The sequence below is a fragment of the Buteo buteo genome, chromosome 20, assembly GCF_964188355.1.
Source record: "Buteo buteo chromosome 20, bButBut1.hap1.1, whole genome shotgun sequence".
Taxonomy (NCBI): domain Eukaryota; kingdom Metazoa; phylum Chordata; class Aves; order Accipitriformes; family Accipitridae; genus Buteo; species Buteo buteo.
The window spans coordinates 24502920-24526144 of record NC_134190.1 but is presented as its reverse complement, the minus strand read 5'-3'; the positions used below and the strand labels follow the sequence as shown (position 1 = coordinate 24526144).

General features: G+C 41.1%; 2 long non-coding RNA genes across 2 annotated transcripts; both read left to right on the top strand.

Moving 5' to 3' along the window:
* Positions 1 to 325: 325 nt before the first annotated feature.
* On the top strand, positions 326 to 9937 carry LOC142042368 (uncharacterized). The gene is made up of 3 exons (XR_012653731.1): positions 326 to 647; positions 2284 to 2427; positions 9746 to 9937. It is a non-coding gene; the product is annotated as an uncharacterized LOC142042368 (long non-coding RNA).
* Positions 9938 to 11877: 1940 nt separating this feature from the next.
* LOC142042369 (uncharacterized) lies at positions 11878 to 21550 on the top strand. The gene is made up of 4 exons (XR_012653732.1): positions 11878 to 11985; positions 12345 to 12533; positions 13176 to 13239; positions 20768 to 21550. It is a non-coding gene; the product is annotated as an uncharacterized LOC142042369 (long non-coding RNA).
* The last annotated feature ends 1675 nt before the right edge of the window (positions 21551 to 23225 follow it).

Sequence of the window (23225 nt, the reverse complement as noted above, 5' to 3'; positions counted from 1 at the left end):
AACTGTATATGTTCCCAGTGAATTATGTGGACTTGTAATTCTCTAGCCTGATGTTCTGGTTGCTTTTATAGGTGTAACTGAGGTTAAATTCTTCTACAGTGTTACCCCGTCAACATCTCCAATAAAATGTGCCCCTACACTCTACTCAAGTTGGAAAATTGTAATCAATCCACAGAGGTCCAGCTCAGCATGTCCCTAACCTCTGTGCTTAAGCGCTGTATTTCACCCCCGTTTTGGTTTTGGCACTGATCATAAGCACCTCAGTCCATACAAGTCTAAGTGTCAGGCCAACTCCTTCGTTAGGGTTGCTATCTAGGCTCAAGAAATTACACTTGCTTTGCCTGCCTCCCTGATTTTGTAGATGTTCTCAGAACAGACCTAACCCATGAGAGTCTACAAATGCAACAGTGGTTGCTGTTCTCTCTGTGCTGAGCTGGAAAGGGGGGCGAGACAGCGACTACAACATTTCTCCTCGCAGGAAGTGGAAGACTCTGATTCAACTCTTCTTGGCCCAAGGGGGGCTGATACCTGCATTTCCCAAGTAATCTGCCAGTTGTTTTAGCAGTCAGGTGTGCTGCAGAGTGACAATTCTGACATCTTCAGTCAACACCGAAGAACACCAAATAATCTGAGCTGCGGTGTACCAGGTAGGCATGGCTGTCTGTGGATGAGGTGGACATTCACGTGGGTGAGGGGAGCTGTGTATTCGACTTCCTACTCCTGGAACCACTTGGTATTTTGTTTAGTGTGCCACCTCTGCCATTCTGCTCCTGCTAGGCATCTCCCTCTGGAGACACCTGTGGTCAGTTCTTGGGAAGAGGCAGCCATCTGCTTCTTATGCCAAGTTATCTGAGCAGCAGAGAGCAGCCGATTTCACCTTCTCCTTCTGTTCCCCCTCTTCATTTGTTCCTTTCATGAGTACTCCTTTTATCAGGTAGTTTTAAGTGACCTCTACTCAATGTCTGACTTCAGGCAGCTTCTGACTTAGAGGCTGACTCATTTAGATTCCTTTGTCAGATCTTTAACTTTCGCAGTGTGCTGTAAAAGGAGCTTTGATATCTAAGTTTGGAAATTTTGGATCTCTCTTTGGGAACTAGGCACCCACAAGTTAGGGAGTGTCATGGTCAACTCTGTGGCATTTACATCATTCTCAGTTTCACCTTTCCTGCCTATTCCTGTAAAGACTTGCAGATAGTCTTAAATTCTGGGCTGTCCTATGGAAGCAAGAGCCTGTGGTGAAAGCAAGTGTACTGATTCCAGGACATAAAATTGACAACCTGTCCTTCCCACCACCGGTACACTTTGAAAGATTTGAGGCCCTGGAAGCATAAAAGGATGCCTCCTGTTATGAATATGCACAAACTCTGTGGAAGTCAGATAACTTATAGCAAAAAGATCTGGTCCCAGAGCTTATTGTTAATAATGATGAACTTAATCATATATTCCCAATTGATTGCCACAGGCTGCGGAAAACTGAAACAAATGTGACCAAAGCCTTTGCCTGTTTGTGCTGTTCTGACCAAGCAAAAAATCTTGCACATTAATGAATCCCCCAAATATGTGTTGTTTAACCTGAACATTTTAATGAGTCCTGTCTCCTGTTCCTCAGACTTTGGCTCTTCCACAATAGACAACTACACAAATGTCTTTTATATCCTGGATGCACCAAACCATCTTTGCTACAATAAATGATTTTACTTAAATGATCAATAGGCTGTGAAGAAGAAAGTACAGAGAATTTTGCATGAATAGATGAAGAAGGGGGTGCTTTCCTCTTTTGCTTTTCTTCAATGCCATTCTCATAATTTCAGTAGACTTAAGGCAGGTTTATTTCTTTCAATGATTAAAAAAACCTACATGTATACAAATTTTGTGTACAAATTTTGTCAAGGTTATTGAAATATGTGAAAGCATATGTATCTGTTACAAGATCTGATAGATAATTTGCAGTGTGCTTGGTATGTGGCATGTGTATTTAGAATTCACCTAAGAAGAAAGAGCTGCTCAAACAAAAAAATTGTTCATGAAGAAAAATAGTAACTTGCTTTCGAAACATACATTAGATTTTATTGATCTCACTGTGCTTGGATGAAAATGTCTTCAAGCTGGAAAACAGTGGTACAGTAGTTGACTTACCTCAGACCTATCATCCTGGGAACAAAGAAGGGGTTTTTTTCTGTTTCCAAGCTGCAAATATTTTGCAATTGATTAGAGTCAGTGATGAGGCTACAAGAACTTCACCAATAGAGGTCTTTTAGCTGTTCTTCTCTTTCCTGTTCACAGGGAAAGGTGATCCTGTCAACATGGTAATGAAAGAGAGACAAACTTCGTGCAAAGGGATTTTGCACAAGAACACTGAATATAAGTGAGGGCCCAATGGTGAAATGCCAAGATGTATATCAGTGTGCTAACTCCACTGTTATTATGGTAAGCAGGCTTTTACAGCATCTAGATCCACAGTGTTGTAAATACACACCAGGCTCCCCTGAACAAAAGTGTAGTATTGATTTTGGTGTACTCTGCTGTGCTGTTAGGGTCCGTAATGACACACTGTTACTTCAAATAGCACGACAAAAACTTACTAAAAGAATCTATCTTTCTTCAGTAATTAGAGGCAAAGCAAAAGTTAGATGATCCCAAACAATCTCTGATGAGAATTTCTCTTAATGCTTCTTTTGATCTCTAGTGCTCCTGCTCCAAAGTAAAGCATCTAGGTAAATATAAATCCTATTAATTTTTCATAGGAAAGTGTTTCTCTTCTAGACAGTTTTTAAACATTTTTTTCTAAGCATTAAAATGGACTTTGCCACTGACCGTTCTGAGATAGGGTTTCTTAGTAACACCTAATGGCCTCTGGAACACAGGGCCAAGGTAAAAACCCAATTTTGGGTTTTGAAAAACAAAGGTAAGTTACCACAGCAATGATGTGGCTCCATATTTATTTTCTCCATTCTCTCCCATCCTGCCCATTTGAGCTGGCAACAAAAGGAATAGAAAGTCTTCCTGCACTGGGTGATGCAAAGATGAAGTTGAACACCTTGGACCTGTTCTGAGTTTGATATAAAGTTGTTTTGTGTCCTCCATCCCTTTTTCAGGGGAACCTTTCTGTCTAGCTCCTATGTACCTCAAAGGACAGATCTGTGTGTTGCCTCTTGAGATCATCTGCTTTACAATGCCAGTAGTATTCATGAAGTTATTTTACTATGGAGATTGTTAGTAGTGAAATGAGTTTGGGAGTTTAATGTTGGGTAAGAGAATACAGGATGTTAAATTAAGCAAGATATCCCTAAGAGTAAAGCTATACAATTCAGAGGATCTAGCTTTTTCAGGCATTTGTTATAGCACAGTGAATGTAGTTAATTTCAATGTGATTTCAAAAGCAGATAAGCAAGTATATGCATTACAGGAATCAGTCAAAGATGATGGTTTGAGTTTTGAGACCATTTGCCTCAATAATGCTTCAAGAGTGCAGAATACCGCTTGGTAATTTAAACTTTGCCTTAATAAGAATCTATGACATTGGCATTTCTTAGAGATGATTTATTTATTTTCATGGAAGAGAAACAAAATACAATTAGAAAACTCAGATTTATCCATTACTGAGATCATGCTGTGTCCTTGAGACCTGTGATAGAATTATAGATTGTTTGGGATTGGAAGGGACCTTTAAAGGTCCAACCCCCCTACAACGAGCAGGGACATCTTCAGCTAGATCAGGTTGCTCAGAGTCCTGTCCAGCCTGACCTGGAATGGTTCCAGGATGATACAAGTTGTGATGCAGTTCTGCAGTGCTTCTTCACTCTCCTGTGCCTTCTGCTCTGTGGTGTGGACTTGTAAGCCCATGAGAGGAGTCAGGCATAGTTTACAGCTTTCATACTTAAATTTCATAATGATTATAGTAACTTTACTTCGCAAGAATATTATGACTGGTGCCTTCCCCTTTCCAATGTACTTTTGTTATTTTCCCCTTGCACAGTACCACTTTCCAAAAAAATCTTTTCCCTTTCTTTTCATCCAATCATCATGTAAAACATTGTTCTGCCATCCCTGAGGACCCATGCACCAATGTCAATCATATACAAACTATTTCACACAGCCATATTGTAAAGTGACTAAGTAGTATGTATGTCAGGAAGTCACAGACAGTATAAGCGTTCAGTTGCTTGCCTATACAAGGTTATCGAATTAACCTAGACCTGATTAATGGTACTAGTTACGTCATTAAAGGTAATTGATGGAGAATCTGGTGTTTCAGTGTTAAAGATCTACAGAAATACAGTCTTAATAAAAGCATTTGCATCTGCAGGTAACTTTCAAATAAAAAAAACCCTGATGAAAAGTTATCTGTATGCAGAATTATTTGGTTAAGTTTCTTTAGTGGCTAAGTAATCCATCCTGCAGGTCTTTGAAATGAAATTAAGGGAACAACTTCACAAAATTTTTAGGAGTGCAGGAACTACATCTGAGTGCTGGGCTCAAGATATGTGTGGAGCTCTGGAAGAAACTGCCCATAGTGACCCCTCAGAATGGCAAATGTGGGACTGATGGCCAACTGAGCCGAGGAGAGTCTGCTCTGCTGGCGATGATACAGACCTCTCGTATAGCACGTCTGTGCACATGCTCTTGCTGTGCAGAGTGAAATCTGCCATGACAAAGACTCTATCAGTCTGCTAAGACTTGTGTTCCTCATATGTTCTCACTGATGAGCCGTAAATATCCTCTAAGCTAGCTGTACGATACAGTACTATAGTTATGGTGGTCAGGTTTCTGTTAAAAGTACCATGTAAAAGAGGCGAGAAATGTGAAACAGATGAAAAAGTTGTAAAACAAAGACGAGATATGATGGCTGATCTCAGGATAACTTCAGAAATTGTCAGTGCCATAAAGTGATGTGTTAGTCTATGGCTTTAGGAGAAAACATAAATGCAAACCAGGTTTTCTATTTTTCTCTATTCAGCTAATGAGAATTTGACCAGGGTGTAGGCATTTCATCTTCTACTGACCTGCTGTTTTCACTCATTTTGGAAAACAATTGTGACTTGCTTATTTTGTGTAACGGCTTTTGTAACCCCACATGTACATCTAGTTTAGCAACTTGCTGGATCTTTGCATCCCTCGTGGCAATGTGGTCCCTGCTATGCACCGAAGCAGGCCCCTGCTCTGTCTTGACTTGATCTGAGTTTCCTGCTTTGGCCACATCCCGTTCCCTCTGCCCTTGGGTCAACATTTTCTGTGCAGCATTCCCTCCAGTGGGCTGGATGACAGTGTAATTTTGTACTGCAGCTCATCTGAGATCAGCCAGTCTCTCCCTCCTCCTAAGGGTAGGCACAGTGGTTGCTTTACCTAAGAGTGTCATAGGAACAGAGTGGCTTCAGCCTCCTTGTCTTCCTCTATGTACCCACAGGGCAGAAAGAGGACTCTAAATCCATCGAAGTTTTATGGAGGAGCTGTAGGTCTCAAATATTTCCCTGTGCATACAAGAGGAGAACATGCAGCTAAAATGTGTGACAGTAAACCCCTTAATTCACCATGTTAATGGCATTTATTCCTGTAGGGTTCGGCGTTCGGAAGATCTTGCGATGTCACGGAAAGTTAGAGGGTTAGTCGCAGCCTTGTGATGTACCTGTAATCCCGCCTCCGCTTGTTAGTATAAAAGGAATTAACTGCGCAATAAAAGGCAGAAGTTGGCGCTCACACTGTGTGTGTTATCTGTCTCTTTCCCTGGTCTGGGGTTGATCAGTGATCTAATCGTGGCACCTTGATATGCAGCGAACGCTACATATTCCTAGCATTGTAATTTTCCCTTTCCCATTTTACCTTCTTCCTTATCCCCCTCCCGCCAGCTGTGAACCACACAGGCAACCTACTTCAGAAGTCTGACTTTGTCATATTACTGAGTGTGTGCCACAGCTGCAAATGCAGCTTCTCCCAAAATATCATTGCCTCGGTTCCTGTGGCAAAGTGACTGAAGCCTCATCAGGTCAAATGATGCATTCAAGGTATCTGGGTGCTATTTTCAGTTTTGAATGAGCCAAGGCCAGTTATCACAAAATACTCTGCAACAAATTCGATTCGCTTAAAAGTGGCATGGTAGTATCCAAACCAACAGGAGGAATTGCCGTGAGGGGCATCTTAAAATGGGTGGACCATTAGTTGAAAGATAATTAAAATTGTTAGCAAAATATGATTTTGAAAGTGTATCTCTTTCAGTAGTGCTTTTTCTCAGCTCTCTGTTTTCTTGTACTGTAAGGCGCAACAAGAAACAAATATCCTTAAACACAGGCCCATCTGCAGCCTCAAAAAAAGCAACTAATATGAAAGAACAGTAACCCCAGCTCTGGGGTTTTTTTTGTGTTGTTTAAAGCCCTACATAAATCAAGAGGAGGCCCACAAAGGGAAGACTGGTTTCAGGGACTGGTCTTGATTTTCTGCTTAGGATAATCAAGATCAGGAATCCATCTCTAATTAAAGGCAAACAGAAAATATGCAGGATTTTCACATACATTCTTTTCATACTCATAGTTTAACGTGTTATGTATACAGTATTCTTTTCCTTTAATTCAACTTTCTCAAATTATGTGCAGACAGCTTCAGCTGCAGGGAAAGGTGGGAGTATTTAGGAAATCTAGAATTTAACTGTTTCACTCCTACTACAGAAAGACCTGTTTCTTTATCAGAGGTATTCAATAGAAATATGGTTTCTATTTTCAACAGAAAACCTCAGTGATTCTGTGTGATTCTGTTGTGTGGGGGGTTGGGGGTATTTTTTGTTTTTGTTTTTTTTTGTTGTTTTTTTTTTGTTTTTTTTTTAAATTAGTAGATCCTAGTGAAGATGTTTGTCTGGCTGCTTTGAAGAAAGACATGCTTTTAGTTTTAATAAACATAGTGCTCTTTCCTTGTCTGCTTCTGTTGTAGCTCTGGTTCTTTTTGCAGCGATTTTCCATGGAAATGTCATTCAAGTGAATGAAATTTAAGCAGGATGTGGGTTTTGTCACTTTGATGGTGATGTAGTTTCCCAGATGTAAGTTTTTCATTAAGAAATTAATATTGGCAGATTGGGTATTACAGTAAACTGAACAAGCTCGAGTATGCGGTAGGACCACATCATTTTGCATGGTGATGTTCAAGTTCCCCTCTCTCCCCGCACAGTGAAGTCTGGGGTTGATTTACATAAATTCTTAGATTTCTAACAGCAGCACCCCGTAAGTTGAACTATTCCTCATGCTTTTGGCTCCTTTTCTGAGACATATTGCTGACACTTCCATCACTGAGTCAGTATAGCCCAATGAATCAATGTCTGGTGTCTAGTTTTTAATAGAGGGAAAGGTTTCTGATGATATATGTGGTTGCATTTAATTCTGTGGCAATAAGATGGATGAAGATTAAAGTTTGGCTGAGATAGTTCTACCCTGAGATCCTCTTCACCTAACGCTCAGAGAACACTTACTCACAGAACTTGACTTTGTCCATTAGACATGCTTTCCATAATTAAACTCTGTGTTGAAATGGATGCTGAGAGCCAGCACAGCCTTCCACTAGGCCAGTTGTCCAGAGCAGTTTAAATTGCAAGCTCTTAGGAGAGACAATACTAAGGTAATTTTCAATCAAGCAAAAGATTCAATATCTCCAGCAAAACAGTTTTCTCAGGGGAAAAAAAAAAGCATTAAGAGCAAATTTCCTTGAATAAAAGAGTGAATGCCCTTCTTCCCCGATGTAAGAATAGTAATAGCTGTGCAAGGAATAACATTTTTTGTAATGACTGTTTCTGTGGGCTGTTGGTCCAGTAGTTAAAGGCTTCCTGTAAATCATTTATATTGATGTGGGTATTTTGGGGTTATGTATTTTTTAACGAGTTTATTTAAAATAATAAAAGCAAACATGCGCTTGCTCACTTGGTTAGTCACCAGTGCATCTTGTTTCTGCCTTTTTCCTTCTCTTCTGTTCATATGGACTCCACCATTTACTCCTCTGAAAAAAAGTGAAGGGTAAGAGAAGGCTGAAAATGGAGAGCAGGCGGCTAGGTCTAAAATAATTCATAAGGACATCACCGCAGAGGGAAGCTTAGCTTCACCAAAATGCAAATAAACTGCCCATTCTTCCTGCAACGCTCTCGACTTGCATTCCCTCCACAAGACCAAGTGCTGCACTACGGTCTGCTTGCTTCTGGGCACGATGGACTCGTGCAGGCTTTGGTTAGAGGCACCAACTCATGAACAGGGATGACATCGGCTGAAGTCCGATGCTGTTCCTGCTCTCTTGTCTGCCTAACTCCACTGTATGGAGGGTTTACCTTTTTGTAAAGCAGCTCCTGCATTGCCGCAGGTCGTAGCAGAGTAATATTTTAGTGGTATGAGAATGACCTCATGAGTAACTCGGCCTGCATGGGTGGTGGATGTCAGCAACTATGCTTGCAGGGCTAGCTTAAGCTGTGCTTGCTTGCAGGCCAAAAACCTCACGGGTGTTCAGCCTAATGGAGGTGACTAAATGTGACACTAGCTTTAGTTAGAATAAATTCTAATTCTATTTGGCTTTTTTAGAGGTGCATTTTATAGCCAGTGTTTTTCACTCTAGTACTCATCAGTAAGAAATTAAATTGGCAAGCAGGTAGAATTGAGCTTCTTAAGGATTTTTACTTGTTAAAATTGGCTCTAAGCAAGTTTCTGATTTTTGTATTTTGAAAAAAAAAAAAGCCTTCTAACAATTAACATGTTTGTTGGTTTTTTTCTTATAAGGAATCCTGTTAATATCTTACTTTTTACAGATTTACCGTAGTGGAAAAGTTTAATCCAAAAATATGTAAGAAACCTTTTTTCTGTAACTTTAAAATTGGCAGTGAACAACCACTGTAATTTTAAAGTAGCTATTTTGTATTTTGGTAAAGATTGTTGCAGCTTTTCTTTTCCAGCTGAAGAATATTTTTACTTTTTCCTTTTCCTGTTTTCATAGAGTGTAGAATATTGTGAGCAGTTCAGTTTTTTCTGTTCATGTATTACAAGAAATAGTATCTTAACTATCCAAAGAATAATTTAAAAAACAGTCCTCGTGGTTTTTATAGTATCACTTTTTTCAGGTATCCTTATTTGGATTATTTTCTTCTTTTCCTTTCTTTTCTTTCTTTTTTTTTGTATTTTTTTTTACTCTGAGAGTGTTTTCTGAGCTTCTTAAAACCATTTCTTCCATGCTTGTTCCTACCTGCCAAACAGTTGTCAGTGGTTTCCGAGAAACATTGCTGTCCCAGTGCCTTTATTGTGCTAATTGCTGGATTTGGGAATGTAAACTTCAAGCGTGCTAATCTGAAGTCCCTTAGTATGAGATAGACCAACTTTTCTTTCCAGTCTTGAGTCTCCTTCTGCTGCATGTTGCTTGATGTGGCCAATTTGCTTATGTAACTGAAATCACCATTTGGTCTTGAGTAGCTGAACTCCTCATGAAATCTAAGACTGCCGAGTGTTTCCAAATAAGAAAGAGGTAGTCACGTATGAACTGTATACTCTTGAGGGCATGCAAACTGTTTTTTTGAGTACGAGCACATGGAGGGATAAGCATTGTCCTGTGCAAAGGACCCCCACTGCCTGACCTGCACTTTTACTGAAGTCCAAGAAGGAAAGAAAAGTTTGTGGACTTTACACACCCCGTGGAGTTTAAGTCTGTTGATAAAGAAGAAATAAAAGTGAAGTGCATGCAATTTTGACTCATCTGCTAACTGACTATAAATCTACAGCAGTCTATTTATCACTTTCACCAGGGCTATAGCAATGCAAACTGGCAAGAGAATACAGCTGCCTGTGCCTGTACGCAGAGCCTAGAGATGGGTCAAAAGGTGAATATAAATCAACAATATCGAGCTGCTGCATAAAAGGCAAAGCCCGCAGTCCGAGGCAGAAATGGAGCGGTGGCTGCGTGTGAAGTAGCCCCCAGCGCTGTGTGGGACAGTCACGTTCCGGTAAGGTTTTAACTTGCATATTGTGCCTGGTTCTGGGTGCTGCACTTAGAGACGCTTACAGACTAAGGAGACAAAATCCAAGACCACTCATGAGGATGATCAGGGCTCTTAACATTTTTCTCAAGGAAGGACATAATGAAGTGGGTTTTCTTCATTTCAGAGATGGGAAGACTGAGGGGGAAGTATGATAACGGTGCTTACATATGTAAGCACTTCATGTCCATGGTGGGTGGAGCAAAATCTGGTGAGGTGCAGCAAGGAAGATTCAAGTTTGATATTAGGAAAAAGTTTCTCATGGCAAGCATATGGAAGTACTGGAGAAGTTGTCTTCATCACCAAAAGTCTTTGCAACTGGATTAGATAAGCATGGGCCAGGAACAGTTTAGGTAATCCCTGCCTTTCCCAGCTGACCTTCTGAGACTCTTACTAGCCTTGAGATTTCTGTTGGAAGACAACTTATGTTTCTCTTTTCCTGTACCTGAATAATGTAGCATGTTTGGTTTTGTTTTTTTCCCAAACCTTGTAGTGTCATAGCCTAAAAGCAATGGTATCTGCTTAAGCACTGAGTCCTACTGTAATTTGTTATCAGTGCCAGGCTGGTTTTTTGTGAGCATTTCTAAATTTTACAGGAATTTTATAAATGTCTTATCTAAAGATATACAATTAGCAAAGTTTTAGCAACATCTTCAGAAAGGCTTAAAGCAGGGACAGCCACCCTGAATAAGAAGAAATGTGTCTCTAAGTGTAGGTGTAGCTTTTCAGGGCATGCCAGTCCTGAGATAGGCCAGTCACTTCACCTCCACCAACCCATCAGAAATAATGAAGCGCTTACAAAGGGCTCTTGACCGTTAAGCCTGATTTTTTTATATTCCCTTGCCCTTTTCTAGCCATTTGAATCCCGACTTGTTCTTTTATTTATCAAGGCAAAAGAGCGCACATACTTCAAATTAATAATGATGCAATAATAAAGCTGAGTTGCACTGTTCCGACAAACACAGGGGTGCGAGCGTGCAGGGTTAGGAGTCCTGGGGTATTTGGGGCACTTTTTTACTAAACTGCAGGGGCCTCACTGTAGGCTGATAACTCAGGGTGCCAGATCAGTGGTGAGATATCTTCTTTAAGTGTTAGCCAGAATTTGTTGGCAGGCAGCAGGGAAGTGGATAGAGGACTCGAAGGTCAGATGTTGTTCCAAGTTTGTCACAAGTATGCATTAGGGAACAGCAATGTGGGGGTGGACAGGGCTGAGATGCTAGATTTAAGCAGGAGACTGGTGCCTGACACCATCATCATTGCAGGCAGGAGCGTGGATAAAAAGAACACAAAACTACAATGCTGGTTTTCTTCAGACTTCTGAAATAATGAAATAACTGTAGGGCTGCCCATAATATATCAATGTTAACCCAGCTCTATCCAGTACAGAAAACTTGATGGCATACTTCAATAGTTTTGAGGCATGTCTGCTGAATGTCATGTAGATTCCTGATGGTGCAGTCGCAAGCAGGACAGATTTTAACTGCCTGTGAAGAAGGACATAAATTCTCTAAATGGTCTACAAAATCAGACCAGCCGTCTTGCCCAGTACACTTTCTCTTCAGCAGCATGGATAACTATAATTGCTATTTAGTGAGACCGTGCAAGCTTAGTCATTTCCTCTGGGCCATTCCCATTGCGTTGCACCAGATCCACCACTGTTAGATTAGGGATGTTACAGGGTGCATTCCCTCCTGTTCCCTTTCTGTTTATGGACCAACTGTCCATAAATTTATGCAATCCTTCCTGAATCCGCCGATGGTGTCTGTCTCCATGATCTCCTGTGGTAGCAAGTTCCACCAAACTGACATGAGGTATAGTATGATTTTTCACGAGAGAGACTCTTGAGCCTGCCTTTCTGATTTTCTTTCTAGAAAGTTTTGGTTCCTGCATCTTGGTCACATCAAAATAATAGCTTTGAAGCGTGTGGAGCTGTGGGTGGAGTTTCCCTTCTGCCTCTCCATTTGCACATATCTGCACTTTCTGCTGGCTACCAGTGAGACTGCACAGAGGTAAAAGCATCCTTATAGCCTTTTATCCACTTTCTTCCATGTGGTGTATCCTTAGGATGGTGCCCATATTTCACCATGTAGTAACAAAACTAGTCAAAGTATTAACTAAAACTAATGTGCTCCCATCTTAATCCCTTTAGAAGTGTGGGGTTTAGTATTCAAGCAACAAGTGTTACATGTGCCTAGACCTAATTCAGGTCAGGATCGCATCCTTCTGCAGGAAGATGGGTGGTGTAGGAGCAGCTATATAATAGGGAAGAAACTGTGAAGAGTACTCCTCCCAGTATATCTATACTTTTTGAACGGGAAGTGTTTGATCTGTTGTTCACAATACGGGTTGAGGATTATCCTCCATACAGGCATACCCTTGGTCTCTCTCCTGTAAGCGAAGTCAGTCCTATGGAGACTCTGCCTCTGCCACTGCCCTCAGTGTTCTCAGTCTGCAGCAGGAGAAGCTGATGGTGGAGCAGCCGCTGGAAGTTCCCGTGGCTTTCCCAGATCCTCCTTTCCGAAGGATTTGAGCACGCAGAGGCTTCTGCTGATAAAAGGCCAGTATAAGCCCAAGGCTTCCGGAGTTTTCCAGGTGGCTCTTGAATGTTCACAGAATGACTTTATGTGCAAAATGTTAAGTCAGTCTTTCTTCCCCTGTAGTGCCTATTGACATAGACATGCACTCTGCAGCACTTCAGCCATGCTGAATTTTGTGGCATGGGAGTGAAAGAAAAGGAAAAAGCTTTTGACCTTGTTAATTGAGCAAATTGAATTTTCTGTGGCTGTCAATATGACATTGTCTTCATGTAACTTTTACAGTACCTTTCTAACTCTAACCATACTGTAAACTATGGTCAGAGGTGCATTTTCAAAGCTCAGATCTGGAGCTCCTAAACAATTACTTTATTGAATTTGACAGTGGTGAGGTAGCTCACCGGGTATTACTGCAGCCAGAAAAGAGGTTAAATCTCGATGGTAATAGAAAAAAACCTCAACATTTGTATATTTTCTGTAATAGCCTTTATTTGACTAATCTGAACAGGTTCATACTCAGGTTCAGGGAGGCAGGCTATTCTTTTTTTTTTTTTTTTTTTCCCCCCAATCATTGACAGCTCTTTAGCAGTTTTCAAGAAGCAGTCAACAAAAGCATAAAAAGTATCCCTGATCTTTCAGTGTGGATTTATCTTTTTTCCCTATAGAAGAAAATCTCTCAGAAGCCTGGAGGTTAACAGGAGCTGAGATGGAACAGCTTAATTCCTTCAGGTGCAGTATCATATATTTGGGGAAAAATTTTTAAAGTATTTTTTAAAGTTTTGAAAGTTGGGGAGGGTTTAAGCATTCAGAGGAAAACACCTTTAAACAGATACTGAAAAATTCTGGAAGGAGTAAGTGGTTTTGTATTTGTCATGTACATACAGATATACTTATGCACGTACACAAACCCACATTTCATTTAACTGTTGATAATTGCCAAGGGCCAAAAGAGTAAAATCTTGATTTGCTGCACCTCGGAAAGCAACGTCCTCCTTTCAGATGCCTTTGGCAGGAGAGAGCATAGTTAGTGAAACAGAGCACTGCTGGGTTGCAAATGCTGCCAATACAGATGACAGCAGCACTTTGTCTCGTGGAAATGCTTTGTAGCTTGAGTCATGCCTTGCCCCTTCAGACATGCTCGGTACAGCTCCCCCCGTCCCCCACCTCCTTCTCACAGCCTTTCTAAATGCCTTTCCCTCAACAGGAAGGGATCCTATGTTGAAGGTAAACATATAGCTCCACCTATTTCCCTTTTTGTTTTACTTCATTTCAGTTTTCCAATTTTGTTTAAGCATAAGATACAACGTATTGCAGAAATGGCAATTCATCCAACTCTTCTTTAAAAGTTAAAATACCAGAAGCAAACTTAATGCTTTCTTTTGCCCATATTCCTTCTGCACAATTCCACATAAGATGCAGTAAGTTATAGCTGTTGGCATATTGAATTATTTTCATAAGATCATGTCAGAGGATTCCTTCTCTCCACGCCTCAAATTCTTCAAAATTATCAGGAGTGTCAGAGAAAAGACGGAAGCTTGTGACACTAGTTGCTTTGCTTATTTATGGGCTCACTGTTATTATTAATTTTTATTTTCATTTTTACTTGCTCTCTCCTAGTTCCTTGCTGAAATAGCAGAAACATCTGTCTCTCTTCCTTCATTGAGGAGAATCATTTATGAGTCCCAGATTTACCAACAGTATCAGTTACATTCAGCAAACCTCACTCTTGGTCTTATTAATTACTTTCCATCTGCTTTTCCCTCAGGCATCTTGGTTAGCAGAAAAATGCTGACAATCAACAGTAATGGCTTCTTAAGTTAGTTATTTATTAAGTCAAGCCTTTTGCAGATACAGTTTCAATAAATACACGGGGTTTGGTTTTTTTTAGAAAGAGTCATCTCTGAACTGAACTTAGTTGAAAAACAAAAACGCAACAATTCCAGAAGCTGGGGACAGTATGGGAGGGGGAGTGGTTTGCCTTTTTTTAAATTTTTTATTTTATTTTAAACTGACTGATGGTCTTAGCCTCTGCTTTGAACTTTTCAGCTGAAAGAAGCACCATTTGGATTCTGTAGTTGTATGCTCAACTCATGGAAAAAGTAGAGCTCAAGAAGCTTCTGTTAGAAGCAGTTACTGTGGGCAGAAGGGGACGGTCCTACTAGGGTTTGGGGGTTTTGCTCTTGTCTTTTTTTTTGTTGTTGTTGTTTAAGTGAACATTTATATTCTTCTTTTCCCATGAATTTTCCCTCTTTGGCTAGGTTGCTCCCTCAATCTCCTACTGGGAAAGCAGCATTGAACTTGTGGTGCTGAAAAGATGATTAATGATAGGCAAAACTGTATACAACATGCAGTTTATTTGGGGGGGGAGGAGCGCGCAGTGAAATGCTGCATTGGAGAATTCTAGGCAAATGGTGTGTGAAATTGTTGACAAATTGCCCTCATTAAGCTCACTAAATGAATGCTTTCATTCGAACATTGGCTTGATATCACCATGTATAATGTAACTTCTACTTGAAATTGGGTGTGCTGCTATTCTTATCTTTTAAACCCTTGTAACAGCTTTAACATCCTGATAAAGCCAACCATTGTAGCTGTCTTCACTGCTTAGTACGTGGGATGTGAAGGAAAATTGCTGAGGGTGGCTTCCATGAGTGGTTCTGAATTATTCATTAATTTATTCATTATAATGAACCATTCTGAGCCCGGTCACCAGAGTTCATAAATGCCAAGAAATGGATTTAGAAATGCCTCAAGTTCCTCAGACTCTTTAACTTGATCCCTGTCAATGAAAGGGGCAGTAAGAGGACAACAGTCACAGAAGCCTCTCTTTTAGAAAATGCAACTTTAGATACTGTTTAGCCTTCTTGATGGTAGAAAACTTTCAGAAAAAATATGTTTTAAAGCTGATGGTGTTTGATGATTCAGCATGTTCACTGGCATTCGATTCAGTGTGCACTATATGTTTGCCCTACCAAGTTGAATTCTGGCCATTGGCCTAAATATGCCCCACTGGGCAAATGATGAAGTGTGGAGCCATCACAGGGAGAACCGCATGGACTACAGAGACCTTCAGAGAGGAAGGTCAGGCCATGGCCTAGAGTCCAGGCTTGTACCACACACAATGTGTGTTTGTTACCAGGTTTTACCATAATAAGAGCAAAAGTGTCCATGGGAAAAGCTACCAGCATGAACTGTTTACCTTTGATTAAGCAGTTGCTTTAGCTGCTGCAAAGGAGTAGGAGATGACAGTCAACCCATATTGAAAGATGATCCATACAATGAAAAGTTGAAGAATCCCTGTCCTAAACCAAATGTATACCAGGCAGAAATGACATGAGTATACATATAAGGCTGTCTTTGTGTTGAAGACTGCTGGTAATTTTGAACAGAAATCATAGTATAGGAAGAAAAATGTGGCATGAAGGTATTGTCAACCATCGACCCACCTGGGGTAAAACCAGATGTGGCTGGTCCTTCTTAGGCCTTTTACTGCAAGGAAAGCCTGCCTGGAAAAAGCTGTCATACGGGAAGAAGAGGAAAAGCACACCACATAAACAAGAGAACAGGAGACTGGTTTTCCCCCATCTTCCTTGTCTATCACACAGTGCGAGTTCTCAGCTTAGACTCTTGCATGGCTCTGGTAACCCCTTTTCTTTCATTACAGCTAGGTAAGCATGGGGACAGGAACATCTGGGAACTTTGGGAGAGATTTTTCATTTGTAACTTGGCTTTCCAGTACAGGTAAGATTGGGAATGATTGAATTACACCAATCTCCACTGTTATGAGCTGCACTAGAAAACTGCGTAAGCAGCTGCAGACAGGGAAGGGTTTGTGTGTGTGCTCTGTAGTTGGGCTCAGGCAAAGCCTGGGGTGTAAGTTAGGGTACCTTTGTGGGCCGTTAAGCTCCCCTTGCTGACTTTAAACTAAAGTACCTTGAGGAGACTACCCATGATCCCTTCCAACAGTAACACTGAGGGTGTGAATACACCTATGGTAGGTGACTGGCACAAGCACTTGGTAACATAAACATCAGTCTACATTTTACTTCAGATAAATAAAATAAAGCCGCTTAGGTCTGCCAAGCTGTCATAAGGCTGGTTATTTGGTTTATTTTCTTACTTGGGGATGAGTGTGAACACATCTTCCCCACTACTACAAACTATGCAGTCCAGTTTTGCACATTTAGGGAAATCTCAGATGTGCTCCAACACCTTGGTAAACTGTTTCCTTGAATATGGTGTCTCCCCTGCTGTAAAAATCTAGATATTCTGTGGCTGTGAGGTGCTGAGGCTAAAACTTAGGTGGGAGGTACCTCTGGGATTTGAATTTGACTTCTGTTTGCTAGGCAAGAACTTGAACCAACTAAGCTATTCTTGCAAACAGCTGTGTAAACTGTGTCCTCACTGATCTCCCCACTGTCCAGAATAGTCTGGAGTGACCTCTCTACTGGTCAGTAGTGTTGTTGACTATAGAGTACATTGGCCCTGAAGTGGGGTTTTGAGTCCTTTAGAGAGGCAGCATATGGATTGTTATCAACTCTGAGCATCCTAGTACCTCATAAGTGGAGCACATAAACTGTGTATATCATTTTATGTGGTACAGGATTCAAAGCTGCTCATATGAAGTAATTTTTCTATGACTGGTAAGTCCAATCTTCCTCTCTTTTTAGCAATCATATTAGAAAAAAGTGACTTAAAAGAACTGTTGATGTGTCCTCCATAGCAAATCTACCAGTGATTGCAGACTAATGCAACATCTGAGAAATTTTAAGATTAGCAGGTTACAAAATCAAGGATTTATAATAATGACTACATTAACCCATTGTGTTTAACTTGGAAATTAAGACTTGTTGGGAAAGAGGGCAGGAAGGAAGAAATAGGAATTGTGAAGAACATGGAGAAATGAATAATAGCAGGGCTAGTGTCTCTATTGAACATGTGGGAGAGAGAATCCACAATCAGTACAAGCAGCCTGTCTTCATAAACAGCATCTCCTGGGAGGTGTCCCTTGAAAACACCAAGGATTATGGTGCCAGCTGTCCAGGTGTTCATGAATATGGCTAGCAATCATGGTACTAGGAGCATTTTTTTGTAGGCACCCCCAAACCTTTGTTGACAGTGACAGTTTGAGACTGGAAGAGATGTGAGGAAAATCCTTGACCTGCACAAGGAGGTGCTCCCAAAGATGTGGTAGCCCTGCGACAGAGCTTTGTAGCAGCTTCTTGCAGCTTTGTGGAGCAATGGACTGACCTGGCAAGGCTGTCGGAGTCTGGAAGATCTCTGAGCCTTGACCAATGGCTCAGTCCCAGGTGCTCCCTGTTGGAGTAGACCACATTTAGCTGCTAATGCCTTGATGGTCCACTGGTTCTGGTGAGAATAGCTACTTTAAAGGCATCATAAGCTTGCATTTTGGGACTTGCTCTTGTGATGTATGTCTTAAGTATCTTGCAGTATTATGACCTGAAGGAGAAAGCTGAAGTCCACTGCTTCTCCTAGAAACTGCTTTACATTAGGAGTCCAGCTCATGTTCCTCCAACAAAGGGCTGTGGGAGTTTAATATCCCACTGTCCTTCACCTGTTTGTAATGTACATCCGTTGCCCGTGAACCTGGTGTGAAGCAGAAGGATTTTTTTGCCCAGATGCCCATCATTCCAGTGTGCTAACACAAACCTGCATTTATTGATGGTTTAAGTGAATACCTGGCACCTTGACCAGATGTGGCTGAAGAGTAGCACTCTGGTTTTAAGCCATTTTGGCCACAAAGCAGTGACTTCTGACATATGAGGACACACAACTTGGGATGATAAAAATCAAGTACTGGCAGAGCAAAGTCTACCAGAAGAAACCTGTTAAAGGCTTTTAAACTGTTCATGGCAGTTTCTATGGCAGTTGGAAGATGTCAGCTTTGAAAGCAGACAGTCTTAATCTAAGCTATCAATTTTGATATTCCTTTAAGCAGTATAATATTAGATTTTGACATATAAAGAGAAAGCAATGGGGTGGAAAAAAAAAACATCTAAAGAGAAAATATCCAGAGCCTTAGTAATAGACAATATTTCAATATGGGATCTAAAGTTTTATGTCACCCACTCCTGTACTGATTGCTATCACCATCTGCTTGATCTATTTGATCTTCTCTCCAAGGCAAAGGAATGAGTTAGGTACTTGATCCCAGCTCCTGTAATCTGCCAGTTGATCTGAAGGCCTCCTCTTCATTTCTTTCTATCAGATCCTGAAGAAAGGATCTACCTTTGTCTGTTGCACTCTTTGTGCTGTTGTCAGATGTCTCTTTGTGCCAAGTTTTGTGGCAATGAAATGGGCAGACTTCTCCTGGAGCTATCGGTGAGGGGCACGTTGTATGGTGAAGGGCAGTCTCACAAAACAGAAGTATCAATGAAGATCAAATTGAAAAAGTAATGCTTCAGCTGTTGGCTCACTTTATAATAAGATCCCTATAGTATTTTTCTTAACTATGAAGGACATATGCAAGTGATTTAATATGTATGAGCAAAAATATTTTGAATAATAGATCTGAATGTTAGAAATGAAGCAATGACACTTTGTTTCCCAGAAGCAATTGACTGATTTAATTAACTGGAGGAGGCAGGGGGCCTTTTCACTGAACCTGATGCACTGCGTGCTAGAATCACTCCACTGGAACATTTGCCATAGGCAGAGAAAACTTGCTCTGTTATTACATGGCAAACTTCCTAGCAGAGCATGCAAACAAGACTGTCCTATTGTGCAAGGAGAAGTATACGTGCTTTTCATGGGCTGACGGTTGAACTGTTCCTTTGCATCGGGACACCTGCCATCAGTGTCCTCTCTGGGTTCATGCCTGGTGTTCACACCTTAGCTTTGTTTCAACACGTAAATGCTGATGTGACATAGACACGCGCTTTTCCTGCACTGTAGCACAGTAGCCCAGCTTACAGTATTGAAGGAGCTTCTTGTGCACGCTTCTTCAAGCACCCTTTTTTCTCAGTGTACCACACTGCTGCTTACAAACCAAGTTCTGCTTCTTGGTTAAGAGTGCAGGACGTGGTGATAGAGTGGCATTAGCGTTACTGACAACAGTGGCACCATTTGTTGGCTTTACCTTTGGGAGAAGGCACATAGCTTGCTCTCAGTAGGCGCAAGCTGCCTCAGAGGAAACCTAGTTCGGCTCCATCTGTGAGTTGGGTCACCGAGTAACTGGGCAAGGTATGATTCTGCCAGGCCTGTGAGGAGATTTAGGGGCATCAAAGAGACTTTTTTTTCCCCCAGTATGCCTCATGCAGAGCTATCCGTGAATTCTTCACTGAAAACTGGGGAAAGTCAAGCCAGGATCTGAAGGAGGTCCAGGCTGGCTGTGCAGGGAGTGACACCACCAAGGGAAAATGAGGCATTCTGGCTGCAGGCTGGACAACTCAGGTGTGATGTCTAAGAAAGCTCTGAAATACAACAAAACTTTCCGATAGAAACTTGGTGAAACTTCCCTTCATGTGGCTGAATTGTGCTGCCTCTCCTTATAAAAGGAAGAAAGAACTGGGAGGGAGCCCATTGGGGTTGAACAATTCAAGAGCCACTGCCTGTGAGTTTTCTTAGGATGTTTTGCATTAACATCAGTCTGAGGCAGAAGAATGGAACTGGCGGCAGCACTGGTGAGAGACCAGAAGAAAGTTGGTTCAGGGAACACAGATGAAGACTTGAATATAGAGGGAAGTTAGTGGAGATTAGTGCTGAGGAGAAAAATTCTGTGGAAATGCGAGAGGTTACTGGTTACCGCCTTGGGAGGGAAGACAGTACAGGAAGGGATCAGGAAGGGAAGACCAGAAGGGGGGAAGGCAGCTTTGTTGAGTGAAGTATCTGGGATAAATGGAGCCTGAGAAGCTGAGACTACAGCTAGCCAGATGTGAAGAAAGGATGTGAAATGAGGCGTTGGCGTGCATGTGGTGTGGCACTGTTTGTATGGGGAGTGGACCAAGGTCAAAGCAGAAGGAACAGTGCTTATCAAGGTGCAATGGTTGGAAGAAGCTCGGTCTAATGCAGCGTCCGTTGTCCAGCACCCTGTGATCCCTCAGCACTTCTGCTTCTTGGGAGAACATACACATCGCTGAAAAAATGCTTTATTTTTCCCCAGTGTTGATTCCTGCAGGCTGTTTCTAGGCAGGGGTTTCCAGAATTTGTCCACATCCCTGTTCTGGGAGCGTTCACAGTGTGAGTGTCCACTACGCCCAACCCAGGCCCAAATCTCACTCTGCTCTGTTTTTCACAGAAAGGAAACCTGGTCACACCAGCTGCACAGTGTGCTTCAGGCAGGATCCCGAGAAGAAGGACAGCGTAGACACAACCACGGTGCTTGGAGAATCTTCCGTTGCCATCAGTGCTTCTCTTAGTCCAACGAACAGCAGTCTGTTTAGCAGAGCTTAGGCTTCCAACCCTGCAAATGTTTGCTATAGAAGTCAATGAGATGAGGCAATGTATCTTCCTAAGTTCATTCTTTGCTTGGTTCATGGAGAGCACACCGGTCAACCCTGTCTTTTAAACAAAACAAAAACCCCCACATTAAAATTGCAAGGTCAGACATAAGCGATGAAATGCCAGCATTAATTTTACCTCTACAGTCCTACTATGGCACCATTATGCTTATGCATTATAATGCCATCGTTTACATAATCGTGAACTGCTTCTGGGAATGAAGTGGTTTTGGAGTGTTGGCTGTAGGCCCCAACCTTGTCTGTTTTGGAAGGTGTGTTGTGGATGAGGCAGGGGAATTCAGGGCGGTGGTTCTGGAGTTGCCCACAGTCTTCATTCCTGTGTTTTCTAACACTTGGGACTCAGGAGCTTGACTTTGCAAACATACTGTTCTTTTCAACAGATTTTACATGTAACATAAAACATGTTTCAACACAGTCTGAACTTTATTTATTGCTTTTGTTGTTGGAAGAAGGGAAAAATCAGGTCCGAGTGAGGATTTTCTCCTGTAAAACTGAAAAAGATCAGCAAAAATGTCTTAAAATCTCTGGTTGGTTAAAATCTTTTTATTTAAGATTTGAATTAGTTGAACTTCTGAAAGAAGTTTAAAATAAAACCGGATCTTTATTTGATAGAACTGCCTGTACTTCACCTGTTCTGTGATCCCATCAGCAGCTATCATAAGACAAACTCATTAAAGTCCAAAGTGTCCTAAAACTTGAGCACCACCTAGATTTAATGCATTTTAACCAGAGCTATTGAAGTCATTGTGGGACCAGAGCCTTTGCTTGGCTGGAGCAGCCTGACCTCATGCGAGGGGATGTGCTATGAGAGTTCTCAGCCAGCAGAACAGACTCTACTAAAAGCTACCCCTTAAAACACAATCATCCAAGCTATCCTTAGATCCTGCAGCTTTTTAGCCATGTAGATCAAGTCACTCATAATTATACTAAAGCTACTAATGATAAAATGGCACGTACTCTCAGATCACATAGCGATGAGGCTGTAACTTTTATCTATAATGATAATCTAGATTTTTTTTTCCTTTAGGAGGTAGGTAGTATTAATGGATCATTTTGTAGTTAATAAAACAATATGCTTTTGATAATTGCTTTAAGTCGCCAGCAACATATTAGTCAAATTTCTTTTGGATTCTTTTTCACTTTAGAATGCCCAAAAGCAGTCAACACAGATATTATCATGGAGCGCTCACAAAATATATGCAGCCATATGAACATGGTGATGTAAAAGTAGAATTAATTAGAAAAATATTACTTGGCTTTTGCTGTCTTTAAAAGGATACTTATTTTTTTCATCATTTTATTTAAATACAAAGTGTGAAAACAAATGCTTAAAATGTCTCAAGTGTGAAAAATCAAAGCTTCCTACACCAAACAGGAAACTAGTCTTACTTTTGTTGCTGGAATTTGAGGGCCTGGGATAGAAATGGCTTTTAAACTGAAGTTCAACATAAAGCTAGTTGGAAATAGCTGGAAGTTTTTGATTTTTCTTTATTATTTTTTCAAAGAGGAAAGCTTAGACAAAAACTGGAGAAAAAAAAACCACCAAAAACAACTGTGGCAAAAATTCCAGAGCCAAAATATTTAGTCTTGGAATTGCTGTGATGATGCCTTATGGACATAGTTCAGTTGCTTTCAATTTTTTTTATTTTTATTTTTTCTTTATCCAGAACCCTTTGTTTGGCTACTTCTTCCAAAATTGCTGTGGTTTTATTCATGGCATAGGAAAATGGTGCATCATGAGACATGTAATGCACCACAGAGGGAGGCCCATAATGAATAGAGATGTAACACAAACACTCCCAGGGACGATTGTAGCAACACATCCAAATAGAAACATTTTGGCCCATAGATTTCTTGTTCTTCCTCAGCCCTAATAATTTCCAAGTTCCTCTTGCTGGGACAGGATACGGGGCTAAGAAAAATGCATTGATGTCTCTTCACGAAAAAGGAAAATGGCAATATGGGAAGGCACGTCTCATATCACAATGAATCCTTCCCAGTCTTGCAAAACCAGTAGTTGATAGTACTCCATCTCCTTCCCTCTTAGGTGGGCTCATACTGCTTACATTAAGAGGCAACAAACCCGATGGTTATTCTTGTCCTTACAGAAAGCACTTCATCTCCTTTGGATCATTGAAAAGGTGGCAGAACTGATGTGCTTTCAGATTCTTTGCACTGTTTTGAAGGCTAGGATATCTTAAAGGGTTATTGTAAACAGTTTCACAAAGGAATTAC